A 7,505-nucleotide genomic window follows, 5' to 3' on the forward strand; every position below is an offset into this window, starting at 1 on the left:
AAACTCACCTTACCTGGCATATGCTATGGTTAAGGTGTGATAATTTAATTAATACTTAAATGATACCTGTGATGTTTTCCTTTCATTTACAGGTGTGTCAATCATTTAGCTCTCCTCCCTCCCTCTCTCCCCCTTCCTTCCTTCCTTTCTTCCCTCCCTTCCTTCTTTCCGTTTTTCCTTTGTTCCCTCCTCCCCTTCCTTTCTTCCCTTTGCCCCCCTTACTTCCACCATTCCCTCCAACCACCCTCCCTCATTCCATCTCACTCCTCCCCCACTCCCTCTACCTCACTCTCCCACTCCCCCCACCTCACTCCCCCACTCCCTCCACCTCACTCTCCCACTCCCTCCACCTCACCCTCCATCCTACCCTCCCCACTCCGCCCATCGCCCCAGCACGGGGAGACGTGCTTGACTGAGCTGTTTGTCTGTGCATGATGTCTGACTGTATTTAGGGAGGAGAGGGGAGGAAGACGGGGGGGCGGAAGACACCTAATAAGTCGCCAAGTCCTGACGAGATATTTGCCAGAGTATTAAAGCAATGTAAGGAAGAGCTTAGTATGCCCTTAGCAAAGTTGTTTAACATGTCCTTAAAAACAGGTGTAGTACCAGAATCCTGGAGGATAGCGAATGTAATAAAGATTTTCAAGAAGGGGGATAGATTACTATCCTCTAACTACCGTCCAATCAGTCTAACATCAATTGTAGGCAAATTACGGGAAGCAATCATTTCAAACTTTCGAAATCACCTGGAGAAGCACAAGTTGATTAATGATTCCCAGCATGGCTTCACAAGCGGGCGTTCATGTCTAACTAATCTATTAACATTCTTTTCATCAGTTTTCGAATCAGTGGACGAGGGGCACAATTATGATGTGGTATATCTCGACTTTAGTAAAGCCTTCGACAGAGTCCCCCACGAAAGACTAATAAGAAAAGTAGAGGCTCATGGCATTAAAAGGAGATATTCTAAAATGGATTATGGCGTGGTTACAGGACAGGAAACAGGGAGTGAGCATTAACGGTACTAAATCCCATTGGATCAACGTCACAAGTGGAGTTCCCCAAGGCTCAGTACTTGGACCATTATTATTTATTATATACATAAACGACATAGATATCGGCATAGACAGCAACATAAGCAAATTTGCTGATGACACTAAAATAGGACGTGTAATTAAATCTGACGAGGACTCCGCAAAACTACAGGAAGATCTAAAAATAAAATTCGAATGGTCTGAAAAATGGCAAATGAAATTCAATGTGGACAAATGTAAAGTACTCAGTATAGGAGATGTAAACAGGGAAACCAGATACCAGATGAACAACGATGCCATAGAGGAATCCGACTGCGAGAGAGATTTAGGAGTAATGATAAGTAGGAACCTTAAGCCAAGTAAACAATGTGTTTTTGCTCGTAACAAGGCTAATAAAGTACTTGGGTTCATACAAAGGAGTGTTAGTTACAAGACTAGCGAGGTCATCCTAAAACTGTATCTTGCTCTTGTGAGACCTCACTTGGATTGAGCAGTTCAATTCTGGTCACCGTATTACAGAATGGATATAGAATCCTTGGAAAGAATTCAGAGGAGAATGACAAGACTAATTCCGGGCATTAGGAACCTTGAGTACAGAGACAGGTTAAAGCATCTTAATTTGCACTCCCTCGAGAGACGTAGAGTGAGGGGCGATATGATAGAGGTGTATAAATGGAAGTCACGGTTAAACAAAGGGGACATTACAAAGGTACTCAAACTATCCAACCAGGAACGAACTCGTAACAATGGTTTTAAATTAGACAAATCTAGATTTTCGCGCGAAATAGGTAAACATTGGTTTGGAAATAGAGTAGTGGACGAGTGTAACAAGTTACCAAATATAATCATTAAATCGAATACGCTGAATAGCTTCAAACATAGGTTGGGTGGATATATGAGCAATTGGGGTTGGGTGTAAATGGGACTGCCCAGTAAGGGTCAATAGGCCCGCTGCAGTTTCCTCCATTCTTATGACGGGGGAGATGAAGCTATCCTCTCTCTCTTTGTCTGGCCACGCTCACTCCCTCTCATTACACTCCCTATTCTCTCCCTCGCTTCCTCCCATCCATCTTCCTCCCTCCTACACGCCCTCCCTGTTGGACTCACTTCCCGCGCCGGTGACCCCCCAGGAATGGCTTGGCTTGGCGTGGCGTGGCGTGGCATGGTGTGGTGTGGCGTGGTGTAGCGTGGCATGGTGTGGTGTGGCATGGCGTGGCATGGCGTGGTATGGCGTGGCGTGGCGTGGCGTGGCGTGGCGTGGCATGGCGTGGCGTGGCGTGGCGTGGAGTGGCATGGTGTGGCGTGGCGTGGCGTGGTGGGGTCTACACTAGAATTAATTAATACATAGCCTCACATCCATGTAATAGCCGCCATCACTTAAACAACTGTCATCAATAGGTAACGACCCTGACTGCTGTTGTTATTGGTGATTACTGTTTATTTTGCTGTTGTATATAACTGTTGTTGTTAGGGACAGCTCACGTATCTTCACTTTACCTCATCTATTTATATTCATTACTTAACAACTTCGATTATCTTTTAAAAAAAAATCAAAATACAAAACAGTAATAATTAGTTGTCGTTTTTGTTTCAAATTTGTTGGGTAATGAGTCACATGGAGGGGTGGGCGGAGGAGTGGCGGTATGGGTGGGCGGGCGGGTGGGCGGCGGGTGGGCGGAGGGGTGGGCAGAAGGGGAAACGCAGTGATTGCATTAAGCAGGCGGGCAGGAAAGAATGACAGGACGCAAGGGAGAGGCGAGAGGAAGGAAGGGAGAGGCGAGAGGAAGGAAGGGAGAGGCGAGAGGGGAGAGAAGAATGAAGGGAGAGGCGAAAGGGGGTGAGAGGAAGGAAGGGAGAAGTGAGAGATATAAGGGAAAAGGGGGGGACAAGAGAACGAATCAACAACAGTGGTCAATAGGGAGAGGAGGAGGACTTGCTTATTTTGCTGCGTACTAACTGTTACTAGGACCCGACTACCTGTTGAAAGGACCCGACTACCTGTTGAAAGGACCCGACTACCTGTTGAAAGGACCCGACTACCTGTTGAAAGGACCCGACTACACATGTTGCTAGAGGGGCGTCAAAATACACACACACACACTCCAACTAACTCGGAACACAACATAACTTGCTTCAGAAACCGAGGTGAAGGAGAACAGATGGGACTTGAACCGTACATCCTTCACCCAACCTCCTTCACCCACCCTCCTTCACCCAACCTCCTTCACCCACCCTCCTTCACCCAACCTCCTTCACCCACCCTCCTTCACCCACCCTCCTTCACCCACCCTCCTTCACCCACCCTCCTTCACCGAACCTCCTTCACCCACCCTCCTTCACCCACAATAGACTGAAACAAAAAGTCCCTGATTCTGAAATGGATTACAGGTACATTACTACAGCTTATTATTGAAGCACCTGCACGAGTTAGAATGATTAATATAACAATACAGGTAGATACAGGTGCAGAGGTACGATTACAGGTACAGTTTATTATTTACTCTCAGCCCCGGGATATAAATTACAGGTAGAGTTCTTCCCTCACCTCTCCATCCATTCCCTCACCTCTCCACCCATTCCCTCACCTCTCAACCATTCCTCACCTCTCCAACCATTCCCTCACCTCTACATCCATTCCCTCACCCTCCAACCATTCCCTCACCTCTCCAACCATTCCCCACCTCTCCACCCATTCCCTCACCTTCCAACCATTCCCTCACCTCTCACCATTCCTTCCCCTCCATCCATTCCTCACCTCTCCACCCATTCCTTCACCTCTCCAGCCATTCCCTCACCTCTCCATCCATTCCCCTCACCTCTCACCCATTCCCCCACCTCTCCATCCATTCCCTCACCTTCCATCCAATCCCTCACCTTTCCATCCATTCCTCACCTCTCCACCCACATTCCCTCACCTCTCCACCCATTCCCTCACCTCTCCACCCATTCCCTCACCTCTCCACCCATTCCCTCACCTCTCCACCCATTCCCTCCACCTCTCCACCCATTCCCTCACCTCTCCATCCATTCCTCACCTCTCCATCCATTCCCTCGCCTCTCCACCCATTCCTCCTTCCTCCATCCATTCCCTCACCTCTCCACCCATTCCCTCACCTCTCCACCCATTCCCCTCCACCTCTCCACCCATTCCCTCACCTCTCCACCATTCCCTCACCTCTCCTCCACCCATTCCTCACCTCCATCCATTCCTCACCTCTCCATCCATTCCCTCGCCTCTCCACCCATTCCCTCGCCTCTCCACCCATTCCCTCGCCTCTCCACCCATTCCCTCGCCTCCTCCACCCATTCCCTCACCTCTCCACCCATTCTCCTCCCACCCATTCCCTCGCCTCCTCCACCCATTCTCCTCTCCACCCATTCCCTCGCCTCTCCACCCTCGCCTCTCCACCCATTCCTCGCCTCTCCACCCATTCCTTCACCTCCTCCACCCATTCCTTCACCTCCCACCATTCCTCACCTCTCCACCCATTCCTTCACCTCCACCCATTCCTCACCTCTCCACCCATTCCCTCGCCTCTCCACCCATTCCTCCTCTCCACCCATTCCTCACCTCTCCACCCATTCCCTCGCCTCTCCACCCATTCCCTCACCCTCCACCATTCCCTCCCTCTCCACCCATTCCTACCTCTCCACCCATTCCTTCTCTCACCCATTCCTTCACCTCTCCACCCATTCCCTCACCTCTCCACCCATTCCTTCACCTCTCCACCCATTCCTTCACCTCTCCACCCATTCCCTCACCTCTCCACCCATTCCTTCACCTCTCCACCCATTCCCTCGCCTCTCACCCATTCCCTCGCCTCTCCACCCATTCCCCTCGCCTCTCCACCCATTCCCTCGCCTCCTCCACCCATTCCCCTCGCCTCCACCCATTCCCTCCTCCACCCATTCCTTCACCTCTCCACCCATTCCCCTCCCCTCTCCACCCATTCCCTCACCTCTCCACCCATTCCCTCACCTCTCCATCTTGTGCAAGGTGTTTTAAATCAACCAGTGAGGCGGTCACATAAATCATGGCTTTTAACCACCGTTCAGCCTTCAATTTTCACGCTGGTGTGTGTGGAGGAGGAGGAGGAGGAAGAACAAGACACTACAAGAGGAGGCGAGGAGGAGGTGAAGAAGAAACGAACTGAAGGAGGGAGGAGGACACGAGACTGAGGGGGAGAGGAGAGGAAAGAAGGAAGAAGGAATATAAGCAAGGAAGGAATAACAGGCAAAAGACACCATAACAGAGGTAGGTGAACCGGGATATAAATCTAGGCAAAAAGAAACGCTCCCTCGCCCTCCCTGCCACCATAACTCCCCTCTCCCTACCATTACCACCACCACTACCACTCCCGACCACCACCACAACTACCACACCCCACCAACACACAACTCCATCATCACACCCTCTCTACCACACCCCCTTCTACCCACACCACCACCACACCCCTTCTACCACACCACCCCCCACCCCCCACTACCACACAGCCAGGCGGTAGAGAGTCACCAGAAAATAACAGACAAGACCTACAGCAATTTTCTTTATTTCCGAGTTCATTGTGTGTGTGTGTCCTCAAGTCCCAGTTAGCCCCCACACACACACACACACACACACACACACACACACACACACACACACACACACACACACACACACACACACACACACACACACACACACACACACACACACACACACACAAAAGACATGGAGAACAAAAATAACAGATAAGGTGAAGAGAAGAGAACAGAGAGCTGATAATGGAGAGACGGAAGGAGGACACGAGGAAGGAGGAAGTAGAGAGGAAGATAGGGAGAGGGAAAGAGGAGAAGGATAAAGGGTGAGAGATACATGAAAGAGACCAACATTATCAGGTGTGTGTGTGTGTGTGTGTGTGTGTGTTTGTCATGGCCACACAGAGAAGCACAATGGCCTCTGATGGTCCTCACATGGTACCCATTGTCCTATCTCTCTCCCACACTCCCTACCTCCTCCTCCCTCTCTCTCTCTACCACACACCAACTCCCTCCCAGGCCCTCTCTACACCTCTCTCCCACACTCCCTACCTCCCTCCCTCCCTCTCTCTCCCACACACACACCAACTCCCTCTCCCAGGCCCTCTCCTACACCTCTCCCTCCTCCCTACCTTCCTCTCTCCCTGACCAGAGGGTGAGCCGAGGGGTTGAGAGGGATAAATTGAAATGGATGGGAGGGACGGAGAATACGGGGAGGGGGGAAGAGAAAAGAAAGACGTGATAAATGATGATAAAGGTAGTGGGAGGGTAAGGTAGCTATGAGGAAGAGGAGGGAGGAAGAGAAGGAGGAGTAGGAGGAAGAAGTAAGGAGGAGGAGGAGGAAAGAAGAAAGAATGAAAAGGAAGAGGAGAGATGAAAAGATGATACCAAACAACGAAAGAGAGAGAGAGATCGGTTCCTGTGTATATGATTACTTTAACTGTGTTGTGATTGGTCGCTATAAGGAGTTGGGGGGGTGGGGGTAGTGTGGGGTATATGTGGGGTGGGTGGGGGTGGGGTATATGTGGGGGTGTGGGGGTATATGTGGGGGGGTGGGGGTATATGGGGCATGGGTGAGGGGTATTGGGGAATATTTGGGGGATGGGGATATGGGGGATGGGGATATGTGGGGATGTGGGGGATGGGGATATGGGGATATGAGGGGTGGGGATATGTTTGAATCGTATTTCTGTTTGAGATTTGTGAGAGGTCACACAGGGGAGGGAGGGGGCTGTGTGACCTCTAACGTAATCTTATGACCTCATATGAACCATGGGGGGCCGGTGGTAGAAGCGGTATCGCTCTTGCCTCGCAAGCAAGATGTCTCGTCTCGATTCCCGGACTGGTGAAAGTTGTTTGGACACTCTTCCTAGCCCCCAATAGTCCCTGTTCACCTAGCAAAGTAGGTACCTGGTAAGTCGAAAGTTGCGAATTGTATTCAGGGACAAGTTGTTGGAGCTCAATAACTTGATGACATAAAACCATTGACTCTTCAGGCTTTGCCTTGACTCTTCAGCTTCAACGCCTAACTCATGAGACATAAAGGCAAGCATGAACTTAGCATGCCCCTGTTGGGCTAAACGCTTCTGCGCTTCACCTTACACAAGGGATTAGGAGTGCAAAAAAAAAAAAAAAAAAATATGAACCATGACCTGATATAAACATTAGTGACCTTGACCCCGTGTGGTTCTCGAGTGGTCAGAGGGGAAGAAAAAAATGACGTGAGGGAAACTTACGAGGCTGGTGTAGTGAGGAAAACCCCAGCAATGGCTGACTTATGAGGACAACCAAGGAAAATGTGACCTAGTAAACGTATAGCGACGTACACACCCTGATAGACGCACACGCTATAAGGATGTACATGCCTCAGGGACGTACACACCCTGATAGACGCACACGCTAGAAGGATGTACATGCCTCAGGGACGTACACACCCTGACAGACGCACAT

The sequence above is a fragment of the Homarus americanus genome, unplaced genomic scaffold (genome assembly GCF_018991925.1).
Source record: "Homarus americanus isolate GMGI-L3 unplaced genomic scaffold, GMGI_Hamer_2.0 scaffold30030, whole genome shotgun sequence".
Taxonomy (NCBI): Eukaryota; Metazoa; Arthropoda; class Malacostraca; order Decapoda; family Nephropidae; genus Homarus; species Homarus americanus.